Source organism: Agelaius phoeniceus, chromosome 2 (genome assembly GCF_051311805.1).
Source record: "Agelaius phoeniceus isolate bAgePho1 chromosome 2, bAgePho1.hap1, whole genome shotgun sequence".
Lineage (NCBI taxonomy): Eukaryota > Metazoa > Chordata > Aves > Passeriformes > Icteridae > Agelaius > Agelaius phoeniceus.
Window position 1 is genome coordinate 98,464,861 of NC_135266.1, and position 26,627 is coordinate 98,491,487.

The 26,627-nt window shown below is 37.3% G+C and overlaps 1 long non-coding RNA gene across 1 annotated transcript in view; it reads left to right on the forward strand.

Moving 5' to 3' along the window:
- The window catches only part of LOC143693398 (uncharacterized), a 178,105-nt gene that overhangs the window by 26,652 nt on the left and 124,826 nt on the right, over positions 1–26,627 (forward strand). The window contains exons 2-3 of the long non-coding RNA XR_013181037.1: positions 4,215–4,269; positions 12,334–12,532. This is a non-coding gene — a long non-coding RNA (uncharacterized LOC143693398). The remainder of the gene's footprint in view (positions 1–4,214; positions 4,270–12,333; positions 12,533–26,627) is intronic.

Consider the following 26,627-nt stretch of genomic DNA (forward strand, 5'->3'; position numbering starts at 1 on the left):
CAGGTGTGAGCTGCCGGTGCTCTTCTGGGTGTTCAGTCCAGAGCAGGTTTGAACAGGTCCAAAGAAAAGGGAAAAAGGAAAAGCCCACAGTCCAGGGAACTTCTTTGCCTCAGCTAGCTAAACTAACTAAAAGCAAAGGAGAGCTCTGTCCCACTGTCTGTCCATCTGCAGACAACACAGTCCAGGAGCAGGAATGTGGAGGGGTGAGTGCAGTGTGTGAAAACAAACTGTCCACTTCTTCTCTCCTCCCTTCACTCTCTGCAGTGCAAAATTTATTATTCAGCATAAACAGAACAAGGTGATTGGGGATAAAAGCATCATATAGTCAACCTAGGACAGGGGGTGAAATTGTTTCCATAATTTTTGGGTTTGTTTTGGAGTCTCTTTTACACATAACTAATACTCTGGGACTCAAGTTTGTCTTTTTGTCTTTCAGGCTTAGGAGCAAGAATAAAGAAATTCTGATAGTTCACCAAATGGTGAAGCATTACTTTAAAGGATTCTCTTTTTTCCAATCTGAATCATGCAAGGCTTTTTCTTACAAATATTTTGTATCTATGTATTTATACCTCAGTTATCAGAGAGACATTGATTATAGGATTCTTAATTGTTTTAATTTTGTTCAATCCGCTCTATAAAAGACAACTGTTGGAGATGGAGTTTCCTTGAAAAACAGGGAGGTTGATTTCAGTTTGAAAAGGGAATCATGTATTATGTGAAGCTTCTAAAGAATAAAAATGTATAAATTATGCCTTGTTAGGATAAGATGCTTTAAATGCATAGGGCTTTAAATGGATAGGGTTTGCAGTGTATGATTGTCAAAAGTGAGGACTAGGCACACTTTGGGACTAATTCAAATAAATGTTTCAGAACCATATCAGGAACTCATTCAGTCCTGTACTGGCATGAATGACAGTCCTACTTCCCAATGGTGCTGAATTCTAGAGGCAGTTACAGCTGAATACTAACAGAAGTTGGAGGTAATGTGCTGTCCTGGTTTCTACATTTCAAGGCAGGCACAGGGGATTTAATTGCTGCTCTTGTAACTAGTCAAAATGACAAAGGGAATGCAGTAGCTGAAATTTAAAAAATTTGTGACTGTAGTTTGAAGCAGAGTTGTCTGTGGTAGGCTATGACTTAGGTTTATAAAATTGGTAAAGGCAAGATTTAGTGAACTGTTGTTCACTAAATCTTACCACAGAAGAGCTAGGAAATTAATTTAAATAGATAAACAGATAAGTATTCTTCAATACAGTGCATAGTGGACTTCTGTATGTCATGGAGGCAGACACAAAGTGAACAGATGCAAAAAAAGATGGACAAACTGTGAGGGATGACTGGTCCATAAACAGATAGGGGATAAGCAGGGATAATTTTTAACATTCATAATCCATTTCTTGTAGGTCCTAGGGGAGCACCAGAGTGATGAACTCTAGGTCGTGTTGAGTATCATGTGTCCTTCTGCTACTTTGCAAGGTTCTCCATGGCTCTGGCCCAGTAAGGTGGGTTTTGTGCCCTTAACACAAAACAGTATTAAGTGGAAAACAAACAAAACAGTGGAAAATTTCATGTAGTGATCACTGGGTTTTTTACCCCTGGGGAGGAAGGGGTGAAGTCCAAGATGCATTTTGAACTTAACGCATAATTTTAGCTTGGGCCTCAGCTTGCTAACCTTAGCTGTCATTACTATTTTGACCTGAAGCTGAACTGCTGCCTTGTGGTTTGAAATCCCAGGCCTAAAAGTGGCATCCATTTTAATGTGCAGTACTGACAGAATGGTGGATTGCAGCTGTAGGCAGGGGCTAACTGTCAGCCCTGAACCTGCTGCTGTCCTGATATCATCAAAGCCAGGCTGCATGACTGCTTTGTCTCCTGACCTTTTACTAGCCAGCAAAGGAAACCTTTGCCTTCTTTCAGCTGAGAGTGGTGCTGCTTACTGCTCTCCTTCAGCCAAGGAGAGAATGAGGAGGAGAGGTTCAGTACTTGGCTGGAAGGCAAGGCTGCCTTCGCTACCTCCCAACTGAGATTTTCTTCTTTTCTTGACTGTGTGAGTACATAGTTCAGAATTGCTCTCTTATTGCTTTTAGTCAAATCACAGAGAATAAAGTATGATGGCCCAGGAGCTCTTGGGCAACCACCTGCCTCACCTGATGATGAACACCAGTGACTGGAAGTCTCTATTGAGACCAGTGTCTCCTTGTGCGAGTGCTTTACTGAAGCACTAAACTTTACTGCAGTTATTGGTTTGAGTGGAAAAGTTATTGCTGTCAAGAATAGTTATCTCTCAATAGACCCGACCTTGGCATAGGCCCTAATTTGGAGATGGCATTGGCAAAATAATTTGACAACATGATCAAAATCATAATGTTTACCTAACTATTTGAAAACTTTGAAGTCTCAGACTGAAAGGTATGTATAATTCATGGAGTTTAGGCAGTCATAATTTTTTCTTTCTTTCTTATTTTTTTTAAAGATTGGATGCCCAGTGTAAAGTAACATATGCACAATTTAGCTGCTCACAGTGTTTATCCCAGTACCAAAAGATAGGGCCTGAACAAAGAAATCAGAGTTGCTGTTAGAGTAGATGATCATTAAAAGTCCTTCATCCTAACATGCAACAGCATGAACATATTAATTTTAAAATACTGATGTGTTGGTAAAGAAGTGTTTGAAATGTTGAGCAGACTTTTTATTATCTCCTGTCATTGTCAGTTGTTGACCTGAATAACACCTTCAAATATGATGTGAAAATAATCACCACGTAGAGTATACCATGTAGGTTAGTTGAGCAGAAGAATATTATTTGTTCAGGAACCAAAATATCAGGAGATACTGATGTAATAAAAAAAAAAATCTGCTAAAATTGGTTAGAAGCAGAAAAGCTTACCATGGGATCATATAATTAAGGTGTGGAAATCAATGCTGCTAGGTGTCAAGTTAGATCTTAAAGTAAAATCAGGAAATTACATTGATGTGGCTGGACCTATGAATTATGGTATTTAGTGACAGTAATAAATTACAAAAATATTATGCTCTCATTTCCATTTCTGAAAGTGCTCTTTGCTGGTGCTGCTTGTACTTTGGGCGAGGCTTGGCTGCTGGTTGTACTCTGTGTGTGCCCTCTGTGGTGACAAATGAGAGTCAACCAAGGACAAAGGTCTATCCCTAGGAAACACTGTTATACTCATAACTACATTTTATTGACAAAAGCAATTGGCTTATTGGCCTGAAGACACCTTTGTCTGTTTGGACGTATTTTTTGTAATTGAGATTTAATCTTCCACTTTATAATGATCTTGAGAACTGTGTGCCATTTGTGACACTTCCTTTAAAAAATAAGGTAAAGTTAAGATAAATAAGGCTGCAAGCAGTGGCTGAAACATAGCACTATGGATTTTGCATTAGAGAATTACTCCTTATAGCTGGTTTTTCTTTCAGGTTTGGTTTCACATTTAAGTTCTCAGCTGTCAGATATTGATATGCACAATTCTGAGTAACTGTTTGTACTGTCTCTGTGTGACAGGGACTCCTGTTCTTTGCCAGCTCAACATCCGGCTGAAATGATTTTGAAAACTCTTGGAGGTTTTCAAAGTAATAAGAAATTTTAGTCTTCTTTTTCAACTATCCTGCTTAGAAATTGTTATAGGGCTCCTGGAAACTAGAAATCTTGCAAATGGAAATGTTTTCTTTTTTTTTTCCAGAGGAGACAGATGTCCATTTTTTTCTGAGGACTGACTCAACAAAGCAACCCAAATTTTCAGAGGCATTTATAGTTTCAATTTACAAGCCCAGCTTTTGAGGTGGATGTTATCTAGAAATCCAATATAGAACAGTTTTGACATTATCGTACCCAAGTTTTGGAAACTGAAGTAGCCACTATTCACCTGGGAAAAAGTCCCAGCAGTTTTTGAGGAAAGTTGATGTACTCATGCACCAAAAAAAGGTCTTCTGCTGTGAAGAAGTTTAGTTTTTTCTGTAGTGAAAAAAACTACAGAAGTATGAAATATTTTTTGTAATGGTTCAGCTTGTAGCTTCATCACTTCAGATGCTATGATAATACAGATGCAGAGAAAGGGAAGCAAGTTCACGCAGTTGTCAGGTATTTTATAAACCCAAGATTTTCTGCTCATGTCCAGCTGGCCAGCCATTGGCTTTTTCATATTCTGAACCAACTGTATTCACATTAACCACATGTTCTTTTTTATTTTTTACAGCTTGAGAATTGGAGCTTTTAGGTTGGACGTGATGATCTCAGAGGTCTTTTCCAATGTAAGTGATTTTGTGGTTTTCTGATAACTGTAACATTCACTTGGCATGGGAGTTCAGTCTGACAAATGTTTTATTCCTTATTTTCCTTCAGCTTTTATCTCTTCAAAAGTGTTGATACTGAGCCACAGCATTTGGGATTAATGATAGATGATGTGTTTAAGTGTCTCTGAAAAAGAAATTCACAGAAAACAGCTGAAGAGCTGGTGATTTTTGGAAGTATGTCCATTTGTAATGATGTTCTCATTCTCAAAGGTGGATATTTAGGAATCCCATTTGCTAAAAAAGCTGTTATCACAGCTTGAAATATTTGAACTACAAAGGATAGATTGCTGGTCTGAGCAAAGTTATAAGAGGGTAATAAGCCTATCCCTGTGATGTCAGCACATGAGCCATCCAAGATTAGTTGTGAAACAATTTACCAGCCTACTAACAATCTGTATTTTGAGAAGTCCTTGTTGTGAAAGCAGCTAGATGCAGTACAGTGAGAGGAGTTGAAGTAACTTTGAGATTTACCCACTCTCACCTTAATGTAGGCCATATATGCTAGATTCCTAAAAATAACTTTAATATCTGCATTAGACTAGTTGTCAGACTGTGTTCAGCCTCACAGCCTGTTATGTTTCAACATGACTTGAATAAGCTTTTAGATCATGGCTTTAGTCGCAGAGATTTTGAGGTAGCACCGGTGTGTAGTTTAAAATACACGGGTATGAAGCAGCTGTTGAAAATAGAATACCATGGGTGAATAGACTTCTCTGTTACATATATAGGACTTGCCAGCATTTTTCCTTGAAAATGCATTTCTGCAATGAGCTGGTACAAGAAACATGGATTAATTGCAAGGCATGGCTTAAATCAACTGTGAAGTAAAGGGCGTGACTATCAGCTAATCCATGGGCCCAACTGCCTATACATTAGCTTCCGATAATCTTCAATATACCCTCATGACCTACTCTTCAGAGTATGGCTTTTGCCTATGAGTAAGAGCCACACATACAAGTGGAGTTCAAGGTTGATACTGGTCTGGGGAAAGGACTTCAGCTGGTGCCTGCATGCTTCGTATCTCTTAGGCTGAGCCTGCAAACATGGAGGCTTGGGTCTGTGTTCCCAATGAGACACACAAGAAATCATGGCATTAATAAATTCAGAGTCAAATTTGTCAGAAAAAAAAAATATAAGAACATGAATGTACTGATAGGTTTGGACCTTCTTGCTTTCTGTTTTCACTCTTGTCTTTTGTTATGAGCAGACCCCACGCAGTGGATGAAAATCTTGCATTTATTACTATAGTCTTTGGATTTATGTGTATTAATAAAAGGGGGCTCTTGACATAAAAGCTCAGCAGAGAATAAAGTATTGTAGTTACTCCTGGAGTGAGTATCTTAGAGGTCCCACCCACAGCAGATCATCAAGAGCTATCAGAAGTTTCTGGCTTTCTCTAGGTACTGGTGGTTGCCCACACAGGGAAATGGCATTATCATGCCTGGAAAGAGGACTCCATGATCACAGAATAACAGAATCACCGACTCACAGAATCACAGAATCACAGAATGAATTAGTCGGAAAAGACCTTTGAGACCATCAAGTCCAACTTATGACCTAACACTTCCTCATCAAATAAACCATAGCATTGAATGCCACATCCAGTCTTGTTTTTAACACACCTAGGGACAGTGACTCCACTACCTCCCTGGGCAGATGATTCCAGTGTCCAATTACTATTTCAGTGAAGAATTTTTTTCTGATGTCAACCTAAGCTTCCCCTGGCAGAACTTAAAATTTTGTCCTCTCGTTGTGTCAGTGATTGCCTACAAGAAGAGACCAACCCCCACATGACTACAACAACCCTTCAGGAAGTTGTAGAGTGTGATAAGGTCTCCCCTGAGCCTCCTTTTCTTCAGGCTAAACACCCTCAGCTCCCTCAGCCATTCCTCACAGAACTTGTGTTCCAAGCCCTTCACCAGCCTTATTGCCTCCTCTGGATGTGCTCAAGTGTCTCAACATCCTTCCCAAACTGAGGGGCCAGAACTGGACACAGCAATCAAGGTGCGATCATTCATTCCCATTCAATATTCATCATGAGTCTTGCAATCCCTGGGTTAGTATGGGTCCAGTTCATTCAAAGATATTTGAGACCCAGCTGGATGGCTGATTGAGCCATTTGGGCTATTGCATTTGGCTAGAGTTCCTGCTGGCTCACTCTTACACAGGGCTAGGCTCACTCTTACATGTCTTCCTGAGTGACCCTTGGAATTTTGGTCTGGCCTTCCTCTGCAGCAAGGGAATTTCACTACACTGGGAGTTGGTGGATGGTTTGGGCACAAGCTGGGAGATCTGCAGATCATTACACTGACAGTCTTTAAATAAGTGCGTGCTTTCTCCCTACCCCTTCTTCCTTTCATACCCATGCATGTGAGGGTGTCCTCATGTCTCTTTCTGCTGCTAGGGAGGATGAGCAGGTCACAGCTCATGCAATAGCTGTTTCAAAGGCGTATGCATGTGCTGGTTACTCAACTGAGTCAGCCAGACTTGAAAACAGAGCTCAGAGTTCTAGTCATTCCCTCATTAGAAGGAATGACTTAGGCCTTGTGTCCTCTGCACAGCAGCAAATTTTCTCAGAACATGTAGTATTTGCCTCTTGTCTCTTCTCTGATGAATGATGCTGAAATTTCCTAATGAGAACAAAATTGTTGGAAAGATCAGGTTAGTGGGAGGCAAGGAGGAGAATAAGATCAATAGTTCAATCTTCTAAGTAATCTTTCCTTAGGACCCAGTCTTTAAATTACCTTTCGTATCCTTTCCCTCATCTTAGAGAAATGTGTTCCAGTTCTCAGTCCTGCAGCAAGTGCAAAAGAACGCTGCTTATATGCTATGTATTGAGGAATGCCTTTAGTAGCATGAGTCCCACGTTGCCTAAAGGAAGCCCTTGGTTCTGTTTCTAAACTTCACAAATTAGGCAGACCTGTGAAGCTAGTTAGCTTTAATTCACTCGAAATCAATTACTTGAATGCTGAAATCTAAAACATTTCATTTATTTTTGACATAAATTCTTGGATCCAGTCCAGTTTTTGAAAAGTTTGATTCTGCTTCTAATTCAAGATAAAGTATTTTAGAAATCTCGTAGGTATCAACATATATTCCCTGGATAATCTCAAAGTGGAGTAACAACCAAGGAAAGAATAAAATTTAGTTCAGTTGAAATCAATACTTTTTATGCTGGCAGGTTAAAATGTGCCTGCACTAGAATCATGATAGTTCTTTTTTTGTTGGTTTTTTTTTCCTCCTGTATTGCAATGAGTTAACTTTGATGTTGGCAGTGGAAATTTTTTAAGTAAATGGCTCTCATCTTCATTTGATTTTTGAAATATTGTCTTGCCACTGAACCATTGTGAAACTTCATCTGTTTTAGGAAACATGGTTGATTAGTTCTGTAACTTTTGATCCATCATTTGTATATTTTTTAAAACCATTCATGCAGAAAGCAAATCATGTAGGCAATTTTTTCCTCTTTTATCAAATCTAGTTTAAAACAGTAACAAAAAATAAGTCACAAAGCTTTGTTGATGGAAAACTTGTTTCTGTTAGGTTAGACTTGCAACCATTCTGCAGCATTTGGAAATCAGGCACAAGTCCCCTTGAAAGTATGAAGTAAATTAACCATGAAACAAGGAAAGCTATGGCTTGGTGAATAATTCAACAGCATAGTTTTGTTAGTTATCATTTAACAACTTAGAAGACTATGTGGTATGAGAAAAAAACATGAAAAGGGCCAATTTTGTGAGAAAGTTCCAGATTGGTGTATAACAGCCTGTTACATCATCTTTGTAAAATGAAACCAAAGGCTTTGCTAACTATGCCAATAATTCCTGATTCTGCATACAGATAATAGATAGGGACATATTTATTGTTTTTAAACAATAAATGAAACAAGTGTATTCAAATATATCATATTGCTGTTTAACTTTTTTGCAAAAGAGTAGCTAGATATGTGTGGTAAGACTTAATGAGACACAATATCACAGGGAATTTTTTTTCAAGGCTTCACAGTCTTCCTGACCTGAACATTTGACCTTGAACAAGAAGGGTGTTAAAAACCCACTTATATTTCATTTGATAATTTGTATAATGAAGTTGCCTCCTGGGTATCCTCTTCATGGCAATGAACTACTCAGTGCTGCACAAGCCAGTCATGCAGCAGGTACTAGGAACACACTGGAACAGTGGCAAGATGGATTGAGCAGTTAGCCAAAACCAGTGAGTAAAAATACAAATTAAGAAAAAACCTTGCTGTGAGAGCTCTCTGGCTAGGGATCAGTGCTGCTTTGCACACTGAGCTACTCTGTCCAGTTTGAAATTAGTGCTGAACATCCACATCCACTTTAACTACAAAATGAAGACTTGTTCTTTTCAAAACATGCTTGCTCTGTGTGAATCAATCATCTTGTGCACGGAGCTCCTGTGATAAGGAGGTCAGAGTTACACCAGGTATCTGTCAACTGCTGTCAATCAGGCCAGGCCGGGGCAGTGTGGGGATATTAACCTTTGAGACAATTTTTTAGGGATAGGGGATGATTTCTTGACTTCTTGAGTTTTTGATGAGAATTTTACAAAGCTCTTTGCGTGTTTCTAAATGATTCATTTATTTCCCAGACAATCTTCCCTGACACATAAACTGTCTACTTGTGTTCACAGTCATGTGAGTTTCAGAAAAGACAGAATGGATCAAAAAAAATGTATCTCTGATGGATTGTATTTGGCCTGAATTAAGAAGGAGTAAAACATAATCTGTGAAATATTTCAGTCATAAGCTACCAGATAATGGTATTACAATGAAGTCAACAAAATTAAAATAGGTCAGATAGTTTATATGCTGGTAAAAGCAATCATCTCAATTTGTTTCTTGATGGTTCTTTGTGAATCTGGATTAGCTTCCAAAGGAAACTTTAGAGGAACTGATGGAGTAGCTGTTGGTCAACTATGTTGAATTGACCAAACTTCTGACTGTAAACCAATAAGGAACTATAACTACTTGCTGCCCATTTGATAGGGATGCTGGAGCCTGATGCTGAGAATTATCTTAGCATTTTGTAAAGTGCTGGAAGAATTGGATGACATTAGGGGTTTGACTCCTGGTCTTGACTCTAACTCTCAAATTCTTTTTTTTAATATCAGCATAATACACTGTACATTCCCCATTCATTCTTACTGTAAATACTTTTTAAAAATAATTTTTGTCTGAATTAGGCTGAAGTCTCTAGTAGTCATTATTTAATTCAGTAAGAACAAACTCATTTTTTGTTTTAAATGGACATGGGACATGCTCACATGGGTGGTGGGGTTAAAGGGGAGGTACTACACAGTTATTTCTTATTTTCTTGTTTTTATTGGAATTACATTTAGCTCATTGATTACATTTAAGTAGTTAGGAAGCTCACGCTTTAGCCAAAGTAAATTCAGTAACAGTTAGATTTGTTAGAGAAAAGGAGTGTATTTTATAAGTAATATGAAGTCAAGCCCACAACTTCTTAAATGTTCCTATAATTTTTCTTCTTGGTACAAAATAATACACTTGCTGAGAGAAGTTCCTGTGAAAATAGGAAAGCTAACTCTAGATTGTCAGAACAAAATGGTAATCAATGTAACTACTTCAATAGAAATAGCCTTCCTTAGGTTTAATTTTGTGTACTTTACAAATTAGAGAATTCTGATTTTCCACTTGGCAGCTCCATCTTACCTAATATCCAAATCAATCTCAAAGGCTAAATCAAGGCTTTACTGATATCTCTTTTATTCTATTGTTACCTTTGTGGCTGTTACTCATGTAACCTATAATATAAAAGGCAACATACGTGACAGTTTCACATGCTTGTGATTTTCTCCTCCATACAGACTAGTCAAGTATAATTAGAACATTAATTACATAGGAGGACAGGAGACACTAATTAGACGAGCAGCTTTGTTCAGACTGAGATGATGTTAGAACATGGGGGGGGGGGGGTTGTGAGGCAGAATATATGGCTAAAGGAGACATCTTTAATTGGAACTGCTGTGATATTGCTGAAATAAGCAGGCAAACTTTTAAATACTTTTAACTGTGGCTGAAGGTTGAACATACAGGTTTCTTGTCTGGATGCTGAAGAAAGTAACTACTGTATTGATTTTGCTGTGTAGAAGAGTTTTGCCAGCAAATAAGGAATTGTAGGACAAAAATAGCAAGGAATTATTTTTGTACAACTCTATAACAGGCCCTAGTGACTAGTACTGGTATTTTAATAGTTTTGCAGAGTACCATCTGCTGCCATAATCAATGAGGTAAATAAGACCTAAGTGACCATCTTGCTCCAAAGTGTGTGTGTAGGAATATGTACACATATTTGATATCCAATGTATTCACAGTCAGTCTTACTGTATTGGATATCAGTGTTTGCAATCAAAAGGTCATTGATATCCTGAAATTATCTGAGAGGTAGATAAAAAAGGCTCCACTTAACTGATGCTTCCATTTTTTTGAACAAAACCTGAACTGCAGATGCCTCAGAGGGTGGATCAGCATAGTCGTCATGCATTAGCTCGCAACAGTGAAGTGGGAAGTGACAACTGACTGGGACTCATGGAAGGAAAAGATTTGTAAACTGTGGGGTTTTAAAAATAAATTAAGTTGATATTTGAACAAAACTTGACAATACCCATGTTCTGTAAAAGAGCCATGTGACCTTTGACCAGAAGAAGGGCAGAAAAGAGCTGTAAAGAGAATCTAAATGATAGCTGCGCAGTACTGTATATTATAACAGTATTAGAAAAGTTGGCTGGAAACAGATCAGAGGTGGGGGAAGAAAAACACTTCTGCAAAATTCAGCACCTTGTGTGGAGAAGGATTGTTAGCTACTTGACAGTTAAATAAAGCAACAGGCATTAGACTTGAACTCCTGAGAGAAAACTACAGAACAGTTGCAGCACCATTACTTTTACTCAGCTCAATATAGCAAGAAGATTTTAGATCAGGAAATTCTAGTTAGCAAGTGAACTATGCATCTCAGTAATATCTCTTGGAGAAAGATGAGATCAGTGGTTGAATACTTCACTCAACATGTAAATGAAAGTACACATGATAAAAGCTAAATTACAAGGAAATAAATCCAAAAAAGACTGCTGTTTTACCCATTTTCTATTAAGCATAAGAAAGTTCATCTTGGAAGTAGAGAAGGAAATATAGGGATTTTCATCTCAAGCTCTAAATCAGTGTCATTTTATAATGGAAAACGGTGAAACCCCGAAATATGTCTGACAATGGGTTGCCTCAACAAAATAATAGAAGATATTTGCATTTAACCTTTGATTTTTAGAGTAGGATATATTTTAATCTTCTTTAGACTTCATTTATCTGTCAATTTTTTTGCAAATTGAATTCCTTCTGAAAGGCTTAACATTCATTTTTGTACAGCTGACTCATAGCCCAGTTCTGGCACAAAGAGAAATGCCCTGTTTTGAGCACTAAGGTGATGCATCACTCTTATCCTGCACACAGAGCACACTGCATTTTAATTAAAACAAATGATCTGATTTATTCTGCATTCTCAAAACAAAAAAAGGTAGGGGGGGGGAAGTAGGGAAGAGAGATGGGACTAAACCAAAAAATCTGTCCACTCCCAAATGGGAAACTTGGCACACTAATTCTCTGCTTAAAATGTGCTATAACTTTGGTGCCGAGAATCTTGTTTGAATTCCATTTTTCAAAAATATGAAGTAATTAAAAAATGTATTTTAAGAATATGGGTTCTTTGCATTTTGTTGTGGTTATGTGTGAAACCTCGTGTTGATGGGTGGCTTTAATGGGTTTTCCTGCAGTTTTGGGACAGATGATTAGTATCCAAGGAAATGTTACTCACAGCAGCCTGTGGACAGGTCAAAGTTTGTGAGCTAAGTATAGCCTGGCATAGTCTTACTGCTTTTTAATTTTTTTTTACATGAGGGGTAAACACACTTCTGCCATTATTTTTCTGATGTAGGGTCCCTCTGAATAGCGCTGCAGGTGCAAATGAACTGGTACTTTTGTTCATTTTACAGTGCTTCTTCAGGAGTATATATAAATAAGGAACAACTCCATCTCAACCCAAAGACAGCAACTAGTGTTATGAATTGAAGAAGATCTGGGCCTTTAAGAAGAGCATGAAGGCCTGAAAACCCAGTATATTGGCAGCAGATGGGAGATAAAACAATTCTTGCCGATTACTTGTGCTAACTACGCTGGGAGAGATGCTGTTATGTAAGTGTCTCAAACTGGGGGGTCACATGAATAGAACAGTCATCGATGATGCTTTCAGCTTCTTGAAACAATAGACTTGAATTAAGATTGCCCTAGCACTTCCCTCCTTCCTCCCTTTCTTTTTTTGTGCCAAGCTTCATTAGCTCTGTGGTTTTGTTTCATTTGATTTCAATGCTTATATAGAACCAGAAACATATTCAGAATTTTCATGAAAAATGTGCAAGTAGAAATACTGACAATGCAGGGAAACTCTTTTAGTCAGTGCAGAATTGCCAGAACTTGCCAAGAATAGTGATGTCTTGTGGAAAAGTTTGTCTCTTAATCGACCCTGGTTTGAGCAGAGGTTTGAACTCAATGAACTTCAGAGGTCCCTTGCAAAATGAATTTCAATGTTTTTATGGTTTTAGCAGTTCATCAAACAGGCCAGGGATGTTAGACTGGTTTGAGATGCAGGATGTTAACTAGTTGGGTCAGAAATTTCTGATCCGCCTCTTATATACAGTCCATGCCATGGGCTTCCAAACCCAAGGTTGGGTTTGGCTGTCCTACAGTCCTGGAATTATGTGGAGCTGAAGGAAAGAGCCTTCACTTGCATGGCTAATTCTGGTTTCTAGTACCAGATAGTTACCCTTAGTGCACAAAATTCTGTAAAAAAGTGCTGCCATTCAGAATTTTTTTTCCTCAGTGATGCCTCTAATATATGCTTGGAAGGACCTGATCTGCTTTGATATCTTCAGTATTTGGCCTGATTTCATTGTTGTGACCACATTTTCATTATTTGAAGATGAGCTACAGAAAGTACCTTCTTTTCACTTGTTATTTCCTTGTGTTTCTAACTTTCTTGTTGCTCTGAAATTCATTATTATTTTATTAAAGTAAGCTGACAGGAAGATATGCTGAAATAACATTTGACATAGGAACACACCAAATATTCCAATTATCTATACTTTCTGAAATCCAGGATTTACTGGAATATTTTCTAGGCTGCTCATTATTGAGTAATATGAAACATGTTAAAACAAAATATATGCATTGGCAGTGAAGGCCTTCTGAGTGGTTTTTATCAAGATCCTAATATTTTACAGGATATTTAAGCTCTTAAATTTAAGAAAAATTTACTAATGAACAGTAACTCTGTTGTAGTTTTCCAGAATTCAAATTAGGTTTTTACATATTGCTCCTTTCTTATAGGTGGTGAATGCAAAAAAAAACAAACCAGACCTTTTTTTTTTTAAGCATAGAGGTCAGAAAAAGTTGTTGTTCCAGTTCTTTTGAAGTGTGAGTTAGCTATATAAAAACCCAGTAGTGTTATGTACTTTATTCACATTGATATGCTTCTAATTGAGTTTGGCATAGCAATGAAGTTGATCCTTTAATTTTGTGATTTCAGTATGGCTCTCAAAAAAAACTATTTTACAGAGTCATGCCATCTTGGTCTCTCCTCTTCCTGGTAATTTTTAAATGTTTTGACCAGTTTTTTTAATTTAGGTGATTCATTATATTTTATAATGTGAAACTGGGCAGGCAGGGGAGAGAAAAACCATTAAATATGGTAATCTGAAAAGCATACACTGGATCATTAACTCACAATATTAGACAACCAAAGGCTTAATGGAGTTCAACATATTGAAACGTCGCTTGATAGAAAACTGAGCTTTCTTACTTAGGCTGGAGATTAGAATGAAATTTCTGGAGCACAAAATATATGTAAAGCTTTTAGTGAGAGAAACTGTAAAAATAAGTATGGGTAAGTGAAACAATGGTGAAATTGAGTGGTAGTATTCAAAGCTATGACTGTACCTACTAATCTACATTTTATTTCCTTTCTGATTTGATTTGTTTGAAACTTGCTGGTGTTCAATAAGATTGAAGTGTGTGTCTGTCAAGTCTGGGTAAATGCCTTCTCTAGACTAGGGATGCATTTGCGTATTATCAAATCTGGATGGTATGTCACACAACAATTTATGTAAAATACATTCAGCCTTACAGAAGAGTTGGGGTTAGAGGAGACTTCTGAAGGTCATCTAGTCCAAACCCTCCACTCAAGCAGGGCCACCTGGGAAAAGAATCACAGAACCATGTCCACATCTTCTGCAAGATCTAGATCTATTCAGTTTTATGCCCGTTATACATATATAATTCAAAAACTTTTATCTATATATGTGTGTGTGTGTATGTGTAAAATTAATACATACATTAAAAGCATATTAGAAGCATAATAATACCACCATTTTTGATGGGATACATTACTTCAGGGAAAGTTGTTGGTAAATCTGGAAAACTACTTCAAGAAAACGTTAATAACTTTAATAACTGCATCTCCTATTGTTGCAAGAAAACTTCTAGGACCTTCAGACCTTTCAGAGAAATATTATAAACACTATGTTTGTCTCTTTTCCAATTTTCCTTTCATAAATACAGCTAAGATATATAAAATTGCAGGGATCTCTCATTTAAAAATAACAGCTTTCAGATAAAGGCTAACTTTGGACACAAAGAACTGTGAAACATTATTTTTTAAAATACACCTGTTAGTAGCAATTTTAATGCAATGAACTGTGGATGGTGACTTAGACTTCTTGTTTCTGCTGAATGTATACAAAAATGAACTTTCACAGCTGACTGAAGAAAAAGCAAAGAAAATGAAAGATGACCATAAAATTGCTTTTAAGAATCTTCTGTGCTGCCTGCTTCCAATTCCAGTTTTCTTCTCTGGCAGGCTCCATTAATCTTTTCTGTAGCTATTTTGTTTCTCAAATGAAATAATGAAATTAAGGAGAAAGTATTAGTGAGTGAGCTAACTGTAGCCCTAACACACTTTGTTTTTCAAACTGAAATTTTTCTAAAAGACATTTCAATTTAAATGTAGAGAACATTCATTTTTTTTTTTAACTACCTATTTTCTTACCTCCTTCTAAAATTTTTTTTAAACAGGAAGAATGTAGGATCTAACACACTTTTGTGTTTAGTAGTAAAGTGGACTGTTGGCTAACAGTTTAAAATGACAGCAAGTGTGGAGGTCATCTTTGTTGGCTGCTTAATTTGAAAAGGTGTTGCACCATAACTTGGCTTCGACAGAGTAGCTGAAGGTGACTTCTGTCTTTTGAAAATATTTCTTAATTGCATTTATTGATTTTTTTTTTGTAATAGCAAAGTATTAAATTCTTTATCTACATTTTCCATTTTTTTTTTCCAGTAAAATGGAAGTTTCTTTGCCTGAGACAGAAATGTATATTTGTTTTTATGCCCATAACTCGTATGATGTCCTGCAGGTTTTTGCAATAAACTTTCTATGGGTGGCTACAAGAGGCTATAGAACACATCTCTTAAGAACTTAAGTGATATTTGTAATTTTGCAGCAGCCTGTTTTTTTTATCAAACACCATGATTTGTAGGATGAAGAAATTGAAATTAGGGGTGTCTGATTATCTTAGTAGTCAATCCTCTGATTTCCTTGTCCTTTACTTCAGTTTTCCCAGTTCTTCTATCTTGATAAAAGCCACATTAATCTATCCTGATACTGAAAGAAACAGCTGTTTGTGTTTCATAGATGTAGAAACAAAGCAGAAGAAAATATTTTATCCATGAGTATTTTGAATTATTTTGCAACACCAACATTTGCTGTAGTTGCACAGAGGATTACTTATAGCATTGCAAACTTCAAATTATTTTCTCCTTTCAGAGTATCACTCCCAGGTGTTATGTTAGAACCAGGAAATTGCTATTTCTTAGCACAGCAGTTTTTGTTGATTTCAGTCATAAACTAGTAATGATGAATGAAACTGTAATAAAACTGTACTCTGAAGACCATGGTCACTGAGAGCTAGTGGGAGAACCAGTCAGAATGAAGTATTCCTGAATTTGTAGTGCTGTACTGGAATTTGTTTCATCTCATAGCTTTCTTCCTATAATTAGAGATTGGCTAGTAACTGTTTATGTAGTCTGTAGTTTGGCAAGGAGGAATTTAATAGAATGCATCAGACTGCATTCTAACTACTTGGGTAGAAATAAGAAACAAGCTTATTTATTGTCAAACCATAGACATTTGACCTTTTCTAATGGCTGAATGCACTTCAGTATCCCTATTTTTTCCTGGGAGCTTATGTACTTTCACAGCAGCTTCTTTTGAAGAATTAACTTTTGGCTTTGGGCCTGAACAAAAATTAATCTATTCCTATATTTACATGTCCTAGCTGTGATGTCCCTTAAGGGCATTGGTAACATGTCTGCGGTCATTACACTGTGTATGAAATGATGGGCTTTTGGAACAGCTTTCACATATTGCAAGTATTCCAGATCAGTTTCTAACAAACTTCAGGATTGTTTTATTTGCTGTCAACTTTCACAGTGTCTTCAGGGATCAAAATCTTAAGCAGACATTGATGAACTGATTATGTCTACAAAGTCAGAATGACTGATGTAGCAACTTGCAGTTTGACTTTCTTTATGTTAACCTCCTGAAAACCAGATTGGATCCACAAACTCCTAATTGTAGAAGTGACAGCAGAGCTATGTAAATTGCCTGCAGTTTCACTGAGAGGTATGTCTGTTGAGAGTTACCTTAAATGAACTCCATGATAGGCCTATAATGTGAAAACTATTGTGCCCACGTGATTTTTCAGTATTAAATTAACTAAAGCTAAAATTAGGCAAGTGAAACAGGACTGAGGAACATTAGTTTGGATAGTGATTAGTCACAGGCAAAATTCAGCTTTGTCTTTTTATGGAAATACATTTTAATGTAAATGGTGTATTTAGATTTTTAATTTGTGGTGGAGTGAAATCTGTGTGTGTAATTTGAGTCCAAAATCTAAATGTGTCAGGAAAAAACCCAAACCAGAACCCAAAAGAAATAGAACTCTATCTTCCAAATCACAAGAATTATCACTATTTATATGCATATATCTGTGCTGCTCAGAATGTCTTTTGCCATAGCTGATTTCCCCCCTAAATGTGTCTGCTCCCAGTGTGGTGGGTTAACCCTGAATAATAGTCAACTTCAAAGCAGCTGCTCATTCCTCCCCTTAGCTCCCCCTGACCTTAGAAGGAAGCAGCGGAGAAAATAGGATGAGAAAGCTCAGAGAGGTTGCTCACCAGTCATTGTTGTTGGCAAAACCAACTTATCTTGGGGAAAAGAACTCATTACCCCATAAAAGAGATTCAGGTGGTGAGAAACAAAGAGGTGGGTGTTAAAGTACCACCTTTCCTTCTGCCTTTCCTAGTCTCACCTCTCTATTTTCAACTCCTCTGCACCCAGGTCTGTTGTTTAGCAGGGGAAAAGGTGGGGTTTTGGTCAGTTCATAATTGTTCTTCTCTACTGCTCCTTTTTCTTCCCATTTTCCCTTTGCTGTGGTGTCAGATCTGAACAGGCTTCAGGGGAATCTCTGCTCCAGTGCCTGGAGCTGCTGCTTCTCCTCTTCTGGGCAGTCTCCTTCCTCCCTGTTGCTCTCACCTGGGTATCTACATCCTGTGCATCCACAAGTGAAGGGCTATTTGTTTTATAAAACCCAGAAGGGCTTTACCAAATGGGGAGAAATGGTTTATCCTGTATATTTTGAGAATTATCATGTACCAGTTCAAGTAGCAATCTTGTGTTTTGCTCAAGTTTCATATTCTATCCCATTACTATAGCCTTCTACAGTGGTAAATTTGGGATCATTGTAAACTGCTGATCAACAAACAAGCCACATAGATTAATACATCACTTAAAGGCTCAGTTGTTTCACAAAGCTTGAACGCCAACTGAATTCTATCTAGTAGAGGTTTTCAGACCCTAGTAATAATCATAAAAATCAGTCATATAACTTGTGGGTCAAAGATTTCTCTTAGTGACTCAGAAATTGAACTGTGTAGACCTCAGGACAAAAAGTGTAATAGCTGCTTTGTAAAATCAGAAGTACTTCAGCTTTTCAGTAAATTCAATATATCTTACTGCATATCTGTGTTATAACACAACATCCTTTTCAATAAATTAGTGGATGAAGCTTGATACTGTCTTGAACCAAGGTTCAATGTTTTTCTGTCCCATTCAGGGCTGGAATACAAGATTTCACTGTTGATAGAAAGTACTTTGATCTGGTTATCTAGATAAGTTAACATTTTAGGGGGGAACTCAACAACTTTTTGTTGATGGTGACCATTCTGAAGGACTTCTAAAGGACACAAACTGTTTGAATACCCCCTGAAAGACACAAATTAATCTGTGCTGAGAACAGATTAGACAACTAAAGATGTGATAAAAAGAATTAATCACTAGGGTGTCTGTCTACTGATATACAGATAGAGACGTGATCATTCCCAATTTTAGTCAAATACATTATCTCACAGACATGCAGAACTCACTCTACAAAGTAATGCCACATGTTAAGGACTTCCTGCAAAGATGTTAAATTATAAAAATCATTAGGCTTACAGTTTCTTTGACATCTTCAGCTGCATTTGGCAGCTTCATTATTGTTCAAGATGAGGAAGAGGGATGCATGGATGCCCTCCTAAGCTTCAGTGCCACAGACAGAGGTTTTACAGATCCCAAATCCAGAGAGAGTTACTTTTGAAGGTTATACTGCTGCTAATGGGCAAGGCACACAAGTATTTATTGCAGTGCAGGTTAAGGGGATGATTGCCCACTTAGGGTTCTTTGAATTACATAAGAAGTGGTAAAGAAAAGGAAAATTTAATATGCTGCACTGATCCATGAATACAAAATTTTCTAGGGAATTTATAATTCAAGGATCAGACTTGCCTTAGGGGCTACCAACTGAAAGATGAAAAAAATCCTGCTATAGTTGGCCCAGGGACCCAGCCTGAAAGCTGCATTCACATCTTGTACCCTTCCTGCAAACAGGTGTGACGTGAGGCTAAAGGGAAGGAGCCTTTAGCTGTGCAGGACAAGAGCATCTCCAGAGTGCCTGGTGCTGAGATGATATTTATCCAGTGTAACCACACTGCAGAGAAGGCTGGTTGGGGGTGGACTAGCAGAAAAATAAATATAAACTAGAAAAATTCTTGGAGTTTTAAATCTTAGCAGCAAAGTTTTTTCACAGATAAATCTTGACTCCTTTCACCAAACCACTTAGCCCAGCAAACACTCTGCAAATGTAATTTTGTGTTACTCTTAAAGGCACTTCCAAAGTGCAACATGAGAAATCATTCTCTATGAACCACAACAAAATTGTTAGAATTTGCTACATAACTCTGTAAGTAAGATAGACTCCTGCTGAAAATACTGAATTTCTTTTGTTGTACAGTCTTATCAACATCAATCAGATAAACAGATTATGCAGAATTTCTTCATCTTTGATTTTTACTGCCAGAACATAAAGATAAGACCACCCACAAACCTGTTGCTTACATCTCAATTTGTCATCTTTTTCTCCTGTATCTTACTGTGCTTTTAATGTCTTGAAAAGATAATTATGCTTCATAAATCCTTTCAGTAACTGAGAGTTAAATGCCCATGAAAATGAAGGTTTGTCACTGTACTTATCAAGTGGAAACTAGTGACACTGGGAGGAAAGAAGAAAACTAAAATTTCCACAAAAATGATAATTTTTAGAGAGTTTAGCATTTTTTCCCTTCCCAGAGATTTCTGTGATAAATATTTTCCCACATGAGTCAACAAAGACTGTGTTATATTTTGCCTATTAATGTGTTATTCTGTGGAGCATAAAGTCAAATAGCTGTAACAGAGAGTGCAGCATTGATTATTTGAGTTACCTGGGAGCCAGCAGAAGTCTGGTGAGCTAAGGGTCCTTCTGGTCCTATGAAGTTTTTGTATAGCTTCATGCTATTATTTGTTTGGAGGGATGTAGAGTTAATTTTTATTGTAAAAATCTCATTTGAAACAGGGACCTAGAGTGGCTAGGTCAACCCTTCCAAAACTGTCTGCACCATTTGTGGCACCATCTGCAAAATTGTGGCACCATTTTTCATTGCAGTGGTGAAAAATATAGCTGTTTTCACCTCTACAAAAGCTTCAGAAAAAGTGTTCTCAATATTGGAAGTGTCTAAAATGGGAAATTATACTCTCTCCCAGAAACCTTCATTTTGTACTCTTCCCTATATAGGTAGGATCAGTTTGGCTCATGCATCACAAACTTAATGTGGGAGAGAATACTTTTTTTTAACATAACACAAGTGTCTGGCTTCATGAAATTTTAAATGTTGTAAATTGTAGTCACACTGTATTGTATATGAAATTTGTTATTCTAGCATACATTTGACTTGAGATCTGGTGGAGACAGTTTTGCCTTCGTGGAGAGCAGTGTCTATTTTTCCCTTCACATCTAACAAGCTTTAATATTTCATGTCTTTTAGCAGTTGAGAAGATATATTTGTGGACAGGTATGTTTTATTTGCTCTCAGTGTTTATGTCTTAAAATATATTTATGTAACTACTTGCTGCTCATTCACTATAAAAGATAAGGTGAACCTGCCCACAAACGCACTTCCCAACTAGAATTGTTCAACTTCCCCTGTGTAGGAAGAATAATTAGGGCTTCCCAGTGTGTAGAACTCAGCGACACTCTGTCTTTCAGGTGTTTGTGTGGTGAATGCAGACACAGTACTTGGGACGCTGCTCATAATACAAACAGCAGCAATAATCTGTAGTGTAAGAAATTAGGAACAGGGGATAGCAAGATTTTTCCATGTGTCTTTGAAAAGAAAAAATAGAAGATAGGCCTTTAATGTGAGGGGAATGGTACTTTGAATGAGTTGAAATATTTTTGCTGAAGAGTTTCATGCCACCTTGATTGTGGAAGCATGCACCCTGATTGTTCTTTTGTGCTAAGGTTTTGTGGGATGCTATTAAAAATATGGTGCCTGCCTGGCATTTGTAACTTTATTTTTAATCATTTGCTATAAATTAATTTTATCTCTAATTAGCTTTAACTGGACATTTTACTTTGGTCTCAATTTTGCTTTTAACAAAAGCTTTTTTAACTAGTAGCTTACTTGGGTAATTTAGGTATTTTAAATATATGGATTTGACCATAAAGCCCTCTTTATGTTGCAACATAATCTGACTAATGAAATGCGACAGTTGAAGATAATTCAAAAATAGCTGATATACAAGAAACCTGGACAAAAGGCAAATGGGGGCCTGGTCTTTGAAAATGGGAAGCCACCAGCTTATTAACTAGTCATAACACTACTTGTGTTTCTAGACAGAATATTGTAGCAAATCACAAAACAAAATGTGGATATGAGCTGGAACCATCATGTTATTTTCAGGAGTTTGTGTTGGAGCAGCCCGGTCTATTTGCAGGACAGCTAAAACCTTTGTGCATAGAACAGTGGTAGATGTCCCTCAGTATAGAAAAATATTCTATAGTGCACCAACTGCTCTCAGAAAAAAGATTAGGAAACACTGGATATGGGACTAATAACCCTGACCCTAAGGTAAGCAGGCAGAGAGAAGCACTCTGCCCAGCCTTGTGATATGAGCAATGCAGTGGGCCACAGTGACTTAGCCCTGTCAGTGGAAAAGAATTGCTGGGTACTCTAAAATCAGAACCAAGTGAATCATGAGAGATAGCAAATGAAGCAACCCTCTTCTCCCCCTTGAAACCCAAGTTCAAATCAGTTTCTAAGAGTTTCTCACTAATCTCTTGGTCCCCTAATATTTTAAATATAACTTTGCAGGTTTTGGTCTGACTTGGATTTTATTTGCACAAAGGAATTGATAGAGTAGGATGTCTCAGGGTAGTTCCCTTGTAGAGGGTTGGAAGCATAAATTTTTTAAGTGACTCAGTAGAAACGATACATAAAAAGTCACAGCAAATAAATTTTAAACCTTAATAGCTTTGGGTTTGATCTAGAGTTGGCTCAAAAAACCTGTAGGAATGAAATTAAATTAGTTAATCTGTTAAAACCTAACAGATGAATCGTATAAGAGAAGACTGAAAAAATCATTCAAAAACTGTATTTAAAGGTGGTGTTTAAATGGAATTTAGATTGCAGAGAAGAACCAGTTGGTCTTTAAATATTTCTGCTATGACTGACTCTCAGCTTCCTTGTAATTAAAAAAATGGGGAGTGGGGAAATATTTTAACTTGAGTTAGTTAATTTGGTTTTAAGTCCTAGTGAAGATGTTGTGAAAGAGTACTTTCTGTATGACTAAGGAGGCTAAGAAATCCTCTATGATCGTGTGTTAAAATTTACTTGCCATGTTAAATGTGAAAATGACAATTTGAGATGCCTTCAGTAAGGCTTCACTTTGGATTTAGTCAAGTTAGCTAAAACAAGTTCAATTCTTCCTCCATGCTCCCTGACTAAGGACAGGTGCTTGGTTTATAAGAATAAGAAATGTTAGTAATGACTGGACTACACTGACGGAATTTTGCAAGAGTATCAACAATCATATATCACCAATCGGTGATACTGAGGATTTCAAAATGTTTAAGAAAATATTGCTTTGAAAGAAGAACAAGAAGACACTGACAAAAAGGCTTCAGAATAACCACTGTGCTTACTATAAAGAAACCCAAAAGTGGTTGAAATGCGAATTCAGTCAATTTTGCTTTTGCGCTTGATATGAAGGCATCTCTTACTACACTTGATGTCATGATATTTAATTTCAGTCTTGGGGTAAATATTCATAATGGACTAATTTTTCCAAAAAGGCCCATATCCTAGGTTGACTATATGATGCTTTTATCCCCAATCACCTTGTTCTGTTTATGCTGAATAATAAATTTTGCACCTTTAAGACGTGTTCCAGAGAGTGAAGGGAGGAGAGAAGAAGTGGACAGTTTGTTTTCAGACACTGCACTCACCCCTCCACATTTCTGCTCCTGGACTGTGTTGTCTGCAGATGGACAGACAGCAGGACAGAGCTCTCCTTTGCTTTTAGTTAGTTTAGCTAGCTGAGGCAAAGAAGTTCCCTGGACTGTGGGCTTTTCCTTTTTCCCTTTTCTTTGGACCTGTTCAAACCTGCTCTGGACTGAACACCCAGGGGAGCACCGGCAGCTCACACCTGTGACCCACCAGGCCAGGCCTGGCCCATGACATTTCCAGCACCTGAGGGACAGATAAGAGACTGAGTGAGCTGAGCTGCAACCTGGGGAGGGACTTTCTGAGTTTGTCATCTCTTTTGGAGCAGCAAGGGGTTTTATTGTTTAATATTGTTTAGGTTTTATTGTTTAATAAACAATTTTTTTCCACTTTTCCCCAAGGAGGTATTTTCTCCTGGACCGGTTTGGGGCAGGGGCCGATTGAATCTGCTTTTCTAGAGGAGCCCCTTTGGGGGTTCTCTCTCAAATTTGCCCTAAACCAGGACAGCCTTTTATTCCCACAGAAGATATCTCACTTGAATTTGATATGGTAGATGAACATTAAGAACAAGGTCTGTTCACTGGAAAACAGACATGAAATTCTTTTCCTTCCTCTTAAGAAAATAAAAGACTCTTCATTTTTGCTTTTCCAGTGCAACTGTTTCATTGTGTAACCAGCACCTTCTCAGAAGTTTTGCACAAATTTTTAAAATTTCTACAGAGCATCTAAAACCACCTTTTACAGATCTGATGTCAAGAGAAAGCAGAGAATATTGCTGAGAATTACTGCTTAAGAAAGTGCAAAGACCAACTGCATGAAAATGTCAGTGTCCCATGTGGTGACCATAGGATAATTGCTGGAGTAGACCCACAAATACAGATGTTTTAGTGTAGCTTTCCTGTATTAGAGATCTAGAAAAAAATAGTATTTGGGGTTAAGCAAATTCACACATTACTAGCCGTGAGTAAAATTCCAGATTGTATTGAATGGGGATGCTTCCTAGTTTATTTTCTAGCTGATTACTTTCTTGATTCTGATGTCATTGACTTTCAGCCTACTTCTTTCACATGATTAAACCAAGACATTGTGTTTGCAACCAAGTAATTTTACCACTTTTTCAATGTATTCTGATGTCACTAAGTATCATAAAGCCTAGGCTACTTGCATTTAATGTTGAGTGCCACTCAATGATTTTTTTCCTTCAAAAGTACATCAGATGTATAATCATAATGGCAAAATATTAAAACGCTCTTGGTAAACTTGTACTGATATGGGATTTACTATTGAATTTCGTCCCAGATATGTTTTTTTTCTGCTGCTGTTCTGCTGGTTCATCAGAGTAGAAATGGATTAGCACATATTTATACTCTGTTATCTTTTGTGATTGTGTTGGTACAAAACATGTTTAATGGACAATTTGTCTAATATGGACAATTTTTCCATTTCCATGTGTTTGCTAACTGCATTATGTTAAAATGCAGCATACTAACTGAAGCTGAGCCAAAAAATGCCTGATCTTAGACCAGAAATTCTCACTGGAAATGTATAAACATTCAAGATATCATCTGATAGAAAAGTCTGGCTTTTGCCCTGTGGTCTCGTACTGAAGGTCCCCTGGCATCATTTGATGCTTTCCCTCTCTAGTGGGGACAGCTCAGCTAAAACTCAGCAAGTCAAGTAACTGTAGAACTGAGACCAAGTAGTATGACATTGTTCTACTTCAGATAACTGCTTTATATCTGCTTTCACTGTAAATTTGTGCAAAATATATAGCTATTTTGCTATAGCTGTCTCTGCCTTTCTTGGTAAGATAATGCAGAGGCAGGAAATACAGGCTAAATACGTTAAAGCTCAGTGAATATTTCTGTTTTCCTATAATCCCTTTTCTCTGCAGAAAAATATATGAAGAAGGTACAGGGGAAAAAAATTCCATAGCATACAGACAAGGAAAGGCATTATGTCTGCGGATGAGCAGAAGTCTGAGGACAAATAAATCTTTTAAGCTGTGATTGCAGTTGTCTTAAGTTTCAAAGCAGGTAGTTCCAAAAGCTTAGGAAAATAGATGAGCTTTAATGATGCCCTAATGATCTAATAGGCACAGACACTGGCTTATGAGTAGGAAGTAAGCAGTAACAATGTCTGTCCAAAAGAATCTTGGACATTTTTCTAAGTGTGAAATGCTAGAGTCTATATTGTTGACAGATTTGTGGTGCCTTTGTAGTACACCACTCTGTGGGATATTTTGATGGTGGTAATAGCTTAACTGGAAAAATCCTACCAACTCATAGAGGACTAATGCACACTCCAATGTCTTTAATAGGATGGTGGTCCCCCTGGAAGATGCTGGGTCTCATTCTTGCAAAGGGACAAAATATAGTTGGAGATGTTTTTTTCTGAAAATAGAAACAAGATCTTTGAACAACTTGGGACATTTGGGACGCAGTAAACAATACTTTGTTTACTACTGAAGGCTGAAAGTGTATGAATGTGCTATCTGATTAATTTATTAAATATAGTGATGTGGAAGTGGGATAGGAGTGGGAAATTATGTGTGGTCTGGAAAGTGAGGCCGAGGAGCTACATTTGATAAGTACATAAGAATTAAGAGTAATGGTGCCTTAAGTTGGTGTTTCTTGCAGCACAGTAATCACAATGTAAGTGAAGAGTGTAATAATCTTCATTATATCCACTAATGTGGTTTATTCCTGAGGTCTATGGAAAAGACTGCTAAACAGTAACACACTAACTAACTAGGCAAGCATCATTGGATGTTATGAATGTCAGTAAAACTATAAATTAACAGGGCAATAGGGATGTAAAGAAATAACCACATCCAGATTATTTCTCTGGTGGAGACATGGAAATAAGCAGCTGGAGAAACCAGTAAAAATAACTTTCTCTCGGAAGCCCCAACTTTCAGTCTTTTTTCTCATGTCTGAAGCAACTGCTCTGTCAGTTGTCTGTGCTGATGTCCTTTTCCTTGGGGGATTTTTTTAAACTTGACTTGTCAATCTCCTTTGAAATTGTGTGGTGTTGAATATCAAAGGGAATAGCCTTTTGCCTCAATGGTCTCTGGTCTGCGTGCTATCAGATTCCCAATCTTTTCCTGGTTCTCTAATATTTTGTCAAGGGATGGAAATCCTGTATTTTATGGTTTGCAGGGGGTTGCATTAGTTATATAACCCTGCTTGAAAAGCATGGTCAAAATAATCATTTTGTAAGGAAATGTAAGGAAAATCCTTTTTGACCAATATGTGAGAACTTCATACAAGATCAGTAAAGTTGCTCGTATGTTGAAGTGAAACAACTGTCACAGAGT